At 32.3% G+C, this 13,788-nt stretch overlaps 1 protein-coding gene across 1 annotated transcript in view; it reads left to right on the forward strand.

The window, feature by feature from the left end:
* The window catches only part of KaiR1D (Kainate-type ionotropic glutamate receptor subunit 1D), a 1,638,136-nt gene that overhangs the window by 1,423,392 nt on the left and 200,956 nt on the right, over window positions 1–13,788 (forward strand). The window lies entirely within an intron of this gene.

Genomic DNA, 13,788 nt, shown 5'->3' on the forward strand with positions numbered 1-13,788 from the left:
TAAGCACGTAAGCACTAGTGATAAGAAACCTATCAGTTTTTTAGTATTATAGGTGGATGAAATGTCTTCTTCTCTGAGCAAGAATCAGGAATGTAAAACTTAAAGGATCCTGAAAATAGTTAGTTAACAGAATATAACATTTGACTAGCAGGCATTAGTGATAAGTAACGTTATTATTTCTTAAAATATTAAGTTGACAGTTTTTTTTTTTGGCAAGAAAACATTGACTATTCATACAGTGAGGTTACTAACTGCCGATTGTTGGTCAGATGAAAACACATTGAATTATTAACTTATACGACGGTTGGATTACTGATCACCTTGATCAGCTAAGGGCTCATCTGACTATTTATCAATATTTAAAAAACTGTTGGATTTATAATCTCTGGTTCTTGCATGCCTAATAACACATTTTACTTTGAAATTATACTAAACAACTCCAAGGTTATTAACTGCCGATAATTGCTTGCCGAAAAGCACATTTCATTAAAAAATAACCATAAAAGACTGTAAGATTTATTACAAACATCGCTTGCCCTTTTAAGGTTTTATTATTATTATAAATTATAATAAAAACTATAAAGTATCTAATCGCCGTTGCTTCCTCACCTAATCACATATTTTTTTAGCTATCTCTACATAAAAACTGTTGTGTCCTTAATCGCTGATGCTTGCTTGCCTAAGGGCATATTTAAATAACAAATAGTAATTAAAGAAAAGACGTTTTTTATTATTTATGCTTGCTGATTAAAGAACACAATTCAATAAGTAATAATTTAAGTAAAACTGTTGAATCTCTAACCCTCAATGTTTGCCAGCTGAATGTCTTATTTCATTAATAGATAATATTAAAAAACTGTTTATACTTAAGATCGCAGATAATTCTTTACCTCACAGCAAGTTTTATTATAAAATAATACTAAGAAACCGTTAAATTTCTTTTTACTAATACTTGCTCGTTTTAAAACCTTCTTTTACTGGTTAAATAATACTTAAATACTGTTATTTTCTTTTACCCTATCTTGCTTGCCAAAAGAAACGTCTTATCAACAGTAAAAAAAATCGTCGGGCTTTTTATACCCAATGCTCCTTGCCTAAAAGTCCATTTTTATAGTAAATAATGTTTAAAAAAAATTATTTTTCTTATCACCGATGGTTACTTGCCTAACAACACATTTTGTTATCAAATAATATCAAAAATCAATTAGGTTTTAATTGATTAGTGCTTGCTTGCCTAAGAGCACGTTAAATTTATAAATAGTACTGACATTCTTTCTGAATGTGGGATTGTCTAAAAGAACGTACGATTATTAATAATAATTTTACAAAAAGTTGTTTCTTAAGGCCAGTATTAGATTTAATGGCCTATGGATACACTTTAACAACAACTTATGTTCAAAAACAATAATGTTGCTAATTACTGCTGCTTGCTCAGCTAACAAAACCTTATTCATCAAATAATACAACAATAGTCTGTACATGACAAATGCATTATTTTTTGAAAAATGTGCGACGAATAACGTGGTTTTGACAGTGCGTATTGCATAACATACTTCTTCTATAGCCGATAACGAGTAGTGTGATCCCTGGCAGTGTTAAAGAATGGGTGTGGTTCTTAAAAAGTGCATTAAAAATGGCATTTCCCTCTCTAAGGAGAATTTCATGTGTATTATTATATCAAAGACACCTCTCATAATGTGTTTATTTGTTCCTTTGTAAATAACTAGTGTTGTTCTAGTAGCTGTCAAGATATTTACCGTTGCAGGAGTAGTCTTCGCCCCAGCCACAATTAATGATACAGTTTTTTTTGTAAAGTAGTACGTTCAGATACTTTTTTTTCAGAGCAGCCTAATAAGAGATTTAGTCGCAGCTTTACTTTTTGGAATAGCCTTTGTCATATTGTATTACGCGGGGATTTTTTCTGTACCGTATCACTCATAGAGATAGTTTTCGTAGCATTAGAAAGCATTGGTATTATTTTTGTTGCAGCTTATTGTGCAGTGATTATTTTCATTACAGCGTACTGCGTAAGAACTATTTTCATCACAACGTACAACGCAGAGACCTTTTTTGACACAGCATAGGGCAATAAGATCATCTTCGTGAAAGTATTGAGTTTGAACGGTCTTGTTCACAGTAAGTACCCCTTGAATTTTCTTTGTTAATGAATTATGCTGAGATTGTCTTTGCCGTCCATTCGTTATTATTCATCATACTGTGAAGCTAACGTTCATGAAGGTTATCGTTTTTGATATGCATTACATCTAAAAGTAATCGAAAAACTGAATGATGTATAAATAATAGTACATTGAGTCCTCAAAAATCTGGCAAGCGGCAATTTTCTTCTATAAGCTGCTCTAATGACGTTCTTTTTAAATTCTTCCAATGGCTTGCACGCATTAAATTGTCAATTTATATTAAGATCTATTTACTGAAAAGGATGTGAAAAAAGGCTCTTATCAAGCACACTATTAAGTGGGGTATTGATTGTATGTAGAAATTTTGCTTGAATAAAGGTAATATAAAGAATTATTTAACACTAAATGAATATCGAATATGCTGCAAAATGTACATCGTACTTTAAAAAGGTTAAGTTCTTATAGTTAACATAAGCAGTGCATGATATAACTCAAATTGTATAGTCTTATATAGGTTTAACAATTAAAAACATGTATGTTAAACTGTAAAAAGTATGTATTCTTGTGTATCACAAGTCTTTTGACGTTTTAGTGACTTCCTTGGTGCAGTCAATCGATGTCTAATTATTGTTTTTATAATTTCTAAAACATGGTGGTAAAATTTGGAAATTCAAAGTGATCAGTGATCCGTTGGGGGCGAAATGTAAAAAAACAAATAAATACAAGTAAAGTGTATTTAAATTTTCTGCGTTGATTTATTAATGCGCAACGTTTCGCTGACAATATGCTTCAGCCTCATCAGGCTACAAAATTAAAATTAAAAACACACAATGAGTGATCTGTAAGGCTCAAACACAAAAATACAATAAATTTTTTTGTAAATTGTTACCGCAGATACGCGAGAATTAGTAAGTTTGGTTGACTTACTCGTCACCTGTCGTGCTGTCGACTGACAATAAATTACAACCACAAGCCAGCGCTTATATAGGCGGAGCCGCAAAGGTAGACGGTAAAGGGCGATGAACTCGATCGGGACATTTAAACTTTCGTAGTAAAAGAAGGTATGCTCTATTAAAGGAAAGCACATCCTCCTTTCTATTGATGTTGTGTTTATCGAGTTTTATATAAAGCATTTCGGAAATAATTCTTTTTTTATAATTGGATTCTTTGTCAAGGATTTTAAAGTTATCCCAATCGAATTCATGGTTAAAATTGATTTGGTGTGCACAAACAACGGAATCGGAGTTATTACTTTTCATATGTTCACTGATACGGACCTCCGCCGCTCGCTTTGTTTCACCCACACATGACGCAGGACAATTCTTACAATAAAACCTATATACTACATTTGTCTGTTTATGTTTATTCGTTGTATCTTTTCCTAAGCGGACGATATGCTGCAGTTTATTGTTAATAAGAGGGTAAGTGTGAATATTGTAGGGTTTTAACATGGTTAAAATTTTTTCAAAATTATTGTCAATATATGGTATGCCAATTTTGCAGAGAGGGTAGGTGTTTGTAGTGCTTCTGTTATGATTACTATATTTGTGTCTTTTTAATCTGACCTTTATGTTTTTATTATTAAAGTGTAAAGGGTAATCGTTTTTTATCAACAGGTTTTTCACCCTAGCAATATTTACACCGTGAAAACGTGTACTGGCACGTAAGATCGCCCTATCAACTAAATTAAAAACAGTATTTCTTTTATAGCTAACTGGATGACCAGAAAAATAATTCAAGATTCGTCCGGAAGAAGTAGGTTTTTCAAACCAGTTAAAATTAAAATAATTAGAATTTCTTATTATCGTCAAGTCTAAAAAGTTGAGTTTCTTGTTAATCTCCATTTCATATGTAAATTGTAGTTTGGGATGATATGAATTAAAAATATTTAAGATTTGGTCAATATGGTCAACATTAATAAAAAGTAATAGATCATCCACGTAACGAAAATAAAAAGATGGAATAATATTATAGTTATTTTTTAAGATGGAGAGACAATTATTTTTCAGGTCGTCCATTACAAGGTCAGCTAACAAAGGTGAAATAGGAGAACCTATTGGCGCCGAAAATTTGTTGATAAAAAATGTTATCAAAAGTAAAAAAAGTATTATTGAACAAAAATTCTGTACATTGTCGAATTTCATCAACCGGGACTCGACATTTATTCATTATGGTCACAATACGTCGATCGATGCTCCGGAGTACCAACTCTAGAGGAATATTAGTAAATAGGAAGCTGACATCTAAAGACATTAGTCTATAATTAGTAGTGGGTTTTATATTTTTTAGTTTGTTTTTCAATTCAAAGCTATTATTAATGTGTGATATTGGAACGTTGACTGACTTCTTGAGTTCATCGTAAATTACTTTTGCTAGAAAATATGTAGGGCTATTGATAAGAGAGACGATAGGACGTAAAGGGGCATCGACCTTGTGAATTTTCGGCAAGCCATAACATTTAGCTAGAGTTGTATCTGTGAGCGACAAAGCGTTGAGATGGTATGTTCTAGAAAGGAAGCCGTAAGAGTTAAGATTCTTTAAAATGTTAGAGGTTCTCTTTTGTAGAGAGTTTAATGGGTTTTTTGAAATAATTTTATACGTCGATTTATCAGACAGTAAATTATGCATTCTTTCCGTATAGTCACTTTTTTTGAGACAAACCGTAACGTTGCCTTTGTCAGCAGAGCTGAAAATTATATCGGGATTTTTGTTTAGAAAATTTTTTGTTGATTTTAAATTTTTTGCATATTGGCGGTCCTTTCTAGAAATAGCTGGCTTTTGTTTACAAGCATTAACTAAATATTGAGATAATTTGTCACGGATTTCGGTCTTTACTCGATCGTTCGTATCGAGGTGTGAGAGACCAACTTCTAGGTTTTTGATGATACAAAAAAATCGCGTTCACGAAAAGATGATGGGAGATTGAAATTCGGTCCAAGAGATGCAATTTCGGCGACATCTTTAGAAATGGCTATATTCGTTAAATTGTGTATGGAATTATCATTACTGGTTGTGGTGTTTGTTTCCGGTAAGATTTTTTTAAATTTTTTATGTAACGTATGATTAGATCTTCTGTAGATGGTGTTTTGTTTGATGTTGACAAATTTATAATGTCGTTCACGAATATTGTAGTCTAATTTTAAAGACGCGATGTGATCTTTTAAACGGGAAATTGAGTTTTGCAAAAATCTAATATGTGTGTTAATGTCGCTTATTTCGAAGTTCAGAAGTTTTCGACAGAAATGTAAGGTACTTTTGTTGAAATCAGCATGTATCGGTTTGCAACGGAAATTGACACTTGAACACTTATTGTAGAGGTCTTTTATGTGGTTAGGAAGTACCCTCGCGTACCTGCATTTGAGTAAAAATCTTCATTGTGCCATACTGGTTGATAGTTGTATGTGCAGGTCCTTCCAGCGTTTTAAAGCATTGGAGGTATGAGCCCCAAATCTCCCCGTGATGTTTTGGTAGAAGTGTGGGATGGTGTCCGAGTCTTCCTCTGATCCAAGACTTATGTTAATGATTTGCTAGTATATATCAGTGCGCTCCGGTGAATTTGGAAATTCAAAGTGATCATTGATCCGTTGGGGGTGAAATGTAAGAAAATAAATAAATACAAGTAAAGTGTATTTAAATTTTCTGCGTTGATTTATTAATGCGCAACGTTTCGCTTAAAATATGCGTCAGCCTCATCAGGCTACAAAATTAAAATTAAAAACACACAATGAGTGATCTGGAAGGCTCAAACACAAAAATACAATAAATTTTTTTGTAAATTGTTACCGCAGATACGCGAGAATTCGTAAGTTTGGTTGACTTACTCGTCACCTGTCGTGCTGTCGACTGACAATAAATTACAACCACAAGCCAGCGCTTATATAGGCGGAGCCGCAAAGGTAGACGGTAAAGGGCGATGAACTCGATCGGGACATTTAAACTTTCGTAGTAAAGGAAGGTATGCTCTATTAAAGGAAAGCACATCCTCCTTTCTATTGATGTTGTGTTTATCGAGTTTTATATAAAGCATTTCGGAAATAATTCTTTTTTTATAATTGGATTCTTTGTCAAGGATTTTAAAGTTATCCCAATCGAATTCATGGTCAAAATTGATTTGGTGTGCACAAACAACGGAATCGGAGTTATTACTTTTCATATGTTCACTGATGCCGATCTCCGCCGCTCGCTTTGTTTCACCCACATATGGCGCAGGACAATTTTTACAATAAAACTTATATACTACATTTGTCTGTTTATGTTTATTCGTTGTATCTTTTCCTAAGCGGACGATATGCTGCAGTTTATTGTTAATAAGAGGGTAAGTGTGAATATTGTAGGGCTTTAACATGGTTGAAATTTTTTTAAAATTATTGTCAATATATGGTATGCCAATTTTGCAGAGAGGGTAGGTGTTTGTAGTGCTTCTGTTATGATTACTATATTTGTGTCTTTTTAATCTGACCTTTATGTTTTTTATATAAAGTTAAAAGGGTTATTGTTTTTTATCAACAGGTTTTTCACCCTAGCAATATTCACACCGTGAAAACGTGTACTGGCAAGTAAGATCGCCCTATCAACCAAATTAAAAACAATATTTCTCTTATAGCTAACTGGATGACCAGAAAAATAATTTAAGATTCGTCCGGAAGAAGTAGGTTTTTCAAACCAGTTAAAATTAAAATAATTAGAATTTCTTATTATCGTCAAGTCTAAAAAGTTGAGTTTCTTGTTAATCTCCATTTCATATGTAAATTGTAGTTTGGGATGGTATGAATTAAAAATATTTAAGATTTGGTCAATATGGTCAACATTAATAAAAAGTAAAACACGGGGAGATTTGGGGCTCATACCTCCAATGCTTTAAAACGCTGAAAGGACCTGCACATACAACTATCAACCAGTATGGCACAACGAAGATTTTTACTTAAATGCAGGTACGCGAGGGTACTTTCTAACCACATAAAAGACCTCTACAATAAGTGTTCAAGTGTCAATTTCCGTAGCAAACCGATACATGCTGATTTCAGCAATATGAATTAAAAATATTTTAGATTTGGTCAATATGGTCAACATTAATAAAAAGTAAAACACGGGGAGATTTGGGGCTCATACCTCCAATGCTTTAAAACGCTGGAAGGACCTGCACATACAACTATCAACCAGTATGGCACAACGAAGATTTTTACTCAAATGCAGGTACGCGAGGGTACTTTCTAACCACATAAAAGACCTCTACAATAAGTGTTCAAGTGTCAATTTCCGTTGCAAACCGATACATGCTGATCTCAACAAAAGTACCTTACATATCTGTCGAAAACTTCTGAACTTCGAAATAAGCGACATTAACACACATATTAGATTTTTGCAAAACTCAATTTCCCGTTTAAAAGATCACATCGCGTCTTTAAAATTAGACTACAATATTCGTGAACGACATTATAAATTTGTCAACATCAAACAAAACACCATCTACAGAAGATCTAATCATACGTTACATAAAAAATTTAAAAAAATCTTACCGGAAACAAACACCACAACCAGTAATAATAATTCAATACACAATTTAACGAATATAGCCATTCCCAAAGATGTCGCCGAAATTGCATCTCTTGGACCGAATTTCAATCTCCCATCATCTTTTCGTGAACGCGATTTTTTATGTATTATCAAAAACCTATAAGTTGGTCTCTCACACCTCGATACGAACGATCGAGTAAAGACCGAAATCCGTGACAAATTATCTCAATATTTAGTTAATGCTTGTAAACAAAAGCCAGCTATTTCTAGAAAGGACCGCCAATATGCAAAAAATTTAAAATCAACAAAAAATTTTCTAAACAAAAATCCCGATATAATTTTCACCTCTGCTGACAAAGGCAACGTTACGGTTTGTCTCAAAAAAAGTGACTATACGAAAAGAATGCATAATTTACTGTCTGATAAATCGACGTATAAAATTATTTCAAAAAACCCATTAAACTCTCTACAAAAGAGAACCTCTAACATTTTAAAGAATCTTAACTCTAACGGCTTCCTTTCTAAAACATACCATCTCAACGCTTTGTCGCTCACAGATACAACTCTAGCTAAATGTTATGGCTTGCCGAAAATTCACAAGGTCGATGCCCCTTTACGTCCTATCGTCTCTCTTATCAATAGCCCTACATATTTTCTAGCAAAAGTAATTTACGATGAACTCAAGAAGTCAGTCAACGTTCCAATATCACACATTAATAATAGCTTTGAATTGAAAAACAAACTAAATTATATAAAACCCACTACTAATTATAGACTAATGTCTTTAGATGTCAGCTTCCTATTTACTAATATTCCTCTAGAGTTGGTACTACGGAGCATCGATCGACGTATTGTGACCATAATGAATAAATGTCAAATCCCGGTTGATGAAATTCGACAATGTACAGAGTTTTTGTTCAATAATACTTTTTTTACTTTTGATAACATTTTTTATCAACAAATTTTCGGCACGCCCATAGGTTCTCCTATTTCACATTTGTTAGCTGACCTTGTAATGGACGACCTGAAAAATGATTGTCTCTCCATCTTAAAAAATAACTATAATATTATTCCATCTTTTTATTTTCGTTACGTGGATGATCTATTACTTTTTATTAATGTTGACCATATTGACCAAATCTTAAATATTTTTAATTCATATCATCCCAAACTACAATTTACATATGAAATGGAGATTAACAAGAAACTCAACTTTTTAGACTTGACGATAATAAGAAATTCTAATTATTTTAATTTTAACTGGTTTGAAAAACCTACTTCTTCCGGACGAATCTTTAATTATTTTTCTGGTCATCCAGTTAGCTATAAGAGAAATATTGTTTTTAATTTGGTTGATAGGGCGATCTTACTTGCCAGTACACGTTTTCACGGTGTGAATATTGCTAGGGTGAAAAACCTGTTGATAAAAAACAATTACCCTTTTAACTTTATATAAAAAACATAAAGGTCAGATTAAAAAGACTCAAATATAGTAATCATAACAGAAGCACTACAAACACCTACCCTCTCTGCAAAATTGGCATACCATATATTGACAATAATTTTGAAAAAATTTCAACTATGTTAAAACCCTACAATATTCACACTTACCCTCTTATTAACAATAAACTGCAGCATATCGTCCGCTTAGGAAAAGATACAACGAATAAACATAAACAGACAAATGTAGTATATAAGTTTTATTGTAAAAATTGTCCTGCGTCATATGTGGGTGAAACAAAGCGAGCGGCGGAGGTCCGCATCAGTGAACATATGAAAAGTAATAACTCCGATTCCGTTGTTTGTGCACACCAAATTAATTTTGACCATGAATTCGATTGGGATAACTTTAAAATCCTTGACAAAGAATCCATTTATAAAAAAAGAATTATTTCCGAAATGCTTTATATAAAACTCGATAAACACAACATCAATAGAAAGGAGGATGTGCTTTCCTTTAATAGAGCATACCTTTCTTTACTACGAAAGTTTAAATGTCCCGATCGAGTTCATCGCCCTTTACCGTCTACCTTTGCGGCTCCGCCTATATAAGCGCTGGCTTGTGGTTGTAATTTATTGTCAGTCGACAGCACGACAGGTGACGAGTAAGTCAACCAAACTTACGAATTCTCGCGTATCTGCGGTAACAATTTACAAAAAAATTTATTGTATTTTTGTGTTTGAGCCTTCCAGATCACTTATTGTGTGTTTTTAATTTTAATTTTGTAGCCTGATGAGGCTGACGCAAATTGTCAGCGAAACGTTGCGCATCAATAAATCAACGCAGAAAATTTAAATACACTTTACTTGTATTTATTTATTTTCTTACATTTTGCCCCCAACGGATCACTGATCACTTTGAATTTCCTAATTCACCGGAGGGCACTGATATATACTAGCAAATCATGGTGGTAAAATTTTAAAAGAGGTTTTGTCAAAAAAAAAAACAAAAAAAAACTTTAGGTAATACTAAAAAGAAATTCTGTTTTTTTAAAGAACACTACATGCTCACACGATTTCTTAGTTATTCTTACCAGAAATATTTTTGAGAATACGGTAGTTTCTATTGAAGAAGCATTATTGTCAGATAAGTGTGATGCAGCTTATATGGCAAATCCTTCTTTTTCTACTGAAGGCACGCCAGTCTCTCTAAAATACCTGTGGTAAAAAAAGTCATTTAAGAAGGCATGAGCGCAATAGAAATGCAAGTGACATATATAGTAGAGATTGCTTAGTTAGAACACCTTAAAAGCACGTACCTCTACGGCGTTGATATGCTTTTTCTATACCTGTACATATGGATTTGACTTACTTTATTCATAAATACTTTAAGATTTTGTTTTATCAGATTGAATGTTTTTTTGCTATCGTAAGGTACGTGAAAAAATCTACATGCTATCGCTTTTTTATGCGTATTTATATATTTTTATTCGCTTGTGATTTGTTTTATTGTGCTTATTAGCAACTGTTTTTATAAAACGTATGCTAAACGTACAATTTAAAAACTACGATTACATTGAAATTTGGTCGTTAACCCACAGTTTTTTTGATGCCATCAAAAAATTAAAACCTGAAATAAAACTATTGTAAAATTTCAGCTCAATCAATATTTTTAAAATTTTTTGCATGGAGGCCGCCTATGCCTTTCTAATTCTACAATTTAACATGGCCTTTTATGAAAGTTATTTCTGAAATTTTATTATTTAAAACTCTTTTGGCAGTCGTTTTTAAAAATTTTTTTATTTATCTTTTTTTTAAGGGCTTTTTTTGACAAAATAGCATTTTTTTAATAATTTAAAAAAGTTAATATTAATTCACATGGTTGCTTAAAAGGAATTTTATAGGCTTATTTTTAACCCCAGATGGAGGTAGTGTGCCTAGGTAAGATTCTCAAAAAACTATATCTTTATTTAAAATACGTATAAAGTTATAGTTCTGGAAAATCTTACGGGGCACGCTGCCATCATCGGATGGCAGGAGCAAGCCCATTACTGACCTACATAAGAGCCTACGCTTAATTGTAAAATAAAAACAGTTGTTTTCTAAAAACATGAGAAATAAGACTTAAAATAATCCATACGTTTTTAAATAGTTTTTTAAAACAACGTTTTTTTTGTTGAACTGTTGTGTAAAATTTTTTTACAGGAACTTTTTTAAATAAATGTATTTTTTTTACCTAGAAAATTGTAAAAAGATTAATTTTGATTATCTCAATATGGGCTTACTAGTGTTACTCTTGACTCAGAAAAACTCGTTTTTTTTAAAGATGACAAATTTTTTTTTAGTTAATTCGTTATTCTTAAAGTCTTTGGTATCTATTTATTTTTAAAAAATACTATGTTATTTTCATAAAATAGTAAAAAAATACTTGTACCAAATAACCTTATTTTGTAAAAAAGTAAATACCTTATTACAGAGAAAAAAATTATAATAGTTTGCAAAATTATAAGACCTGCTCTACTTGCCAAAATCTATATTTGTTTTCGCAAACAATTAACAGTTAATCTGAAAGATCTGTTTTATTATTTTCTACGCAGAATAAAATAATAACTGATTTCTGTTACGCTCTCTTGATTTATTGATTAACTTAGCCACTATTGTACAAATAATTTTTATAGCCGTCTAGTATTTTTTTTACGTCTGTACTAGACACTTAGGCTCTACACAAGGTACAGTGGATAATTTTTTAATTTAAATAAAACTGTAAAATCACATACAATTTTTTCTGCATATAATCAACAAATAATTTCAATCAAATGAACATCAACCAACGCTTATAATTGATCTAGAATATGAAAATTGTGACATATGTTGTAGCCATTTTCTTACAAAGTAAAAAGGTAAAATGTTAAATGACATACAATAAGCTTTTTTAATAAGTTAAATGGATTCTCTTACATAACGTAATAAAAAAGTGTAGAAGACTGGCATGGAAAAATGTAAAGGTTTAATAATTTTTCAAAGTATTGACATGTTTTTCTCTGTAATAGAATATTCAACTTAGTTAATTATTGCAATAATTAACGAACAATTTTTATATCTTGATTTAAATTCTGCCAATTTTTCGTTGATATCCGTTCTTTGTTGCTTTTTATTTTTTGTTTTGTGAAATTTGTTGTCCACCTAGATATCTTTATAATAATATTTAGTCCATTATTAAATCATTTTTAGTGTGTAAGAACTCTATGATGTAATATTAAACTTGACTGTTTCTTGTTTGATCACATTACTTTTAAGACGTTACATTTTGTTGAATATTTTTAAATAAGGGGGATGATGAGCATTGTACATTTTAAAAAAGTCAGATGATATAATTATGATTTTGGCTATTCAATTTATTTATAAATAACATACATATATGTGTGATAATAATTTCCTACGTTGAAGCTTATTTTTCGATATATACCAAAAACATCAAACTCACCTGATCTTTTACTTCAAAATACAGTGAGTCCATTTACGAAGATTTTCTCATAATTCATTTTTATTGCAAGTTCTGTTGGTATGTAACAAACGCTATGGGTAGTAAATTTCCTGCATAAAGAGCGCTGATATTGCATCCTATTAACTGTGTAACAAGGTAAATCTAGCTTCCTGGCTTGCGCTGCTTTAGCTGACGAAACGTGGATGACGTCACATAGGCAAGAGCTTACCCTCCCAAAACTGTTTCGATTCTTGTCTGTATGTGGCTCTCTGAACAAGATAACGACATGGACAAAGATGCAGTGCTAGATACAGTAGCAAAAATAAAGAAAGATCTTAAGTGGATGTGTACGAAACTTTGTTCAGGCAGCGGCAGCTGCCTTCGGGTATGAGAAAGAGACAGACAAAGAACGCAACAAAGTGAGGCGCTGCAGTCGCAGAAAAAGGGTAAGTTCTGCCAAGTTCATCTTGAGTCGAAAGCATTCGCAAGTGGAAAATAGAGAGAGAGAGAGAGAGCTATTGCAGGAAGAAAGAGACAACGAGAAAGAGTTTAGTTTTTGAGGCAAAAGAGAAGATTGCGAGCGTTGCCATTTTCTCTTGCCTTTTTTTATTCTGGTGCGCGTCGATACTTGGAAGTTCATAGAAAGAGAGAGAAAAAGATATAGAGAGAGAAAAGCCAGGATGAGTAAGAGAGAGAGAGAGAGAAAGAGGTACGAACTGCTGTGTCTGCGCCAAGGACAACGGCCACCTGCAGAGAGTGAGAATCAGAAAGAGAGTAAGAGAGAGAGAAAGGCTCCAACAGATGACTAACAATCCTAGGACTACTAGTGTTACGAACTACGTTTTTATTGTAAATTAATGTTTTGTTAAACGTCTTCCTGTGTTATTATTTTTATTATTATTATTATTTCGATCTAGAAAAAGAGGCTACTCTTTACACGCTTAGATTGATTGGGGTGAATATCGTATCACGATTGTCAAATAAGGGCTGATCAGGGGTCCTTTTTTCTTTCTCATTAATTACCTTATCGATTAATAAGAGAAAAAGGCCATGCAGTGGGAGAGGGAAGCGCTAAAACGCAGAAACTTGACCAAAATACGTCGTCTTTCTTTTGATTGAAGTTCGTTTCCTTGACAGTCAAAATATTGAGTTTCTTGTTTTTTGAGTGTCCTTTTTCGATAGGCAAGCGTCATAATTCTTCTGGTACGAAAG

This window comes from Copidosoma floridanum, unplaced genomic scaffold (genome assembly GCF_036245765.1).
Source record: "Copidosoma floridanum isolate Cflo_tuat_1 unplaced genomic scaffold, Cflo_Japanese_pri ptg000017l, whole genome shotgun sequence".
Lineage (NCBI taxonomy): Eukaryota > Metazoa > Arthropoda > Insecta > Hymenoptera > Encyrtidae > Copidosoma > Copidosoma floridanum.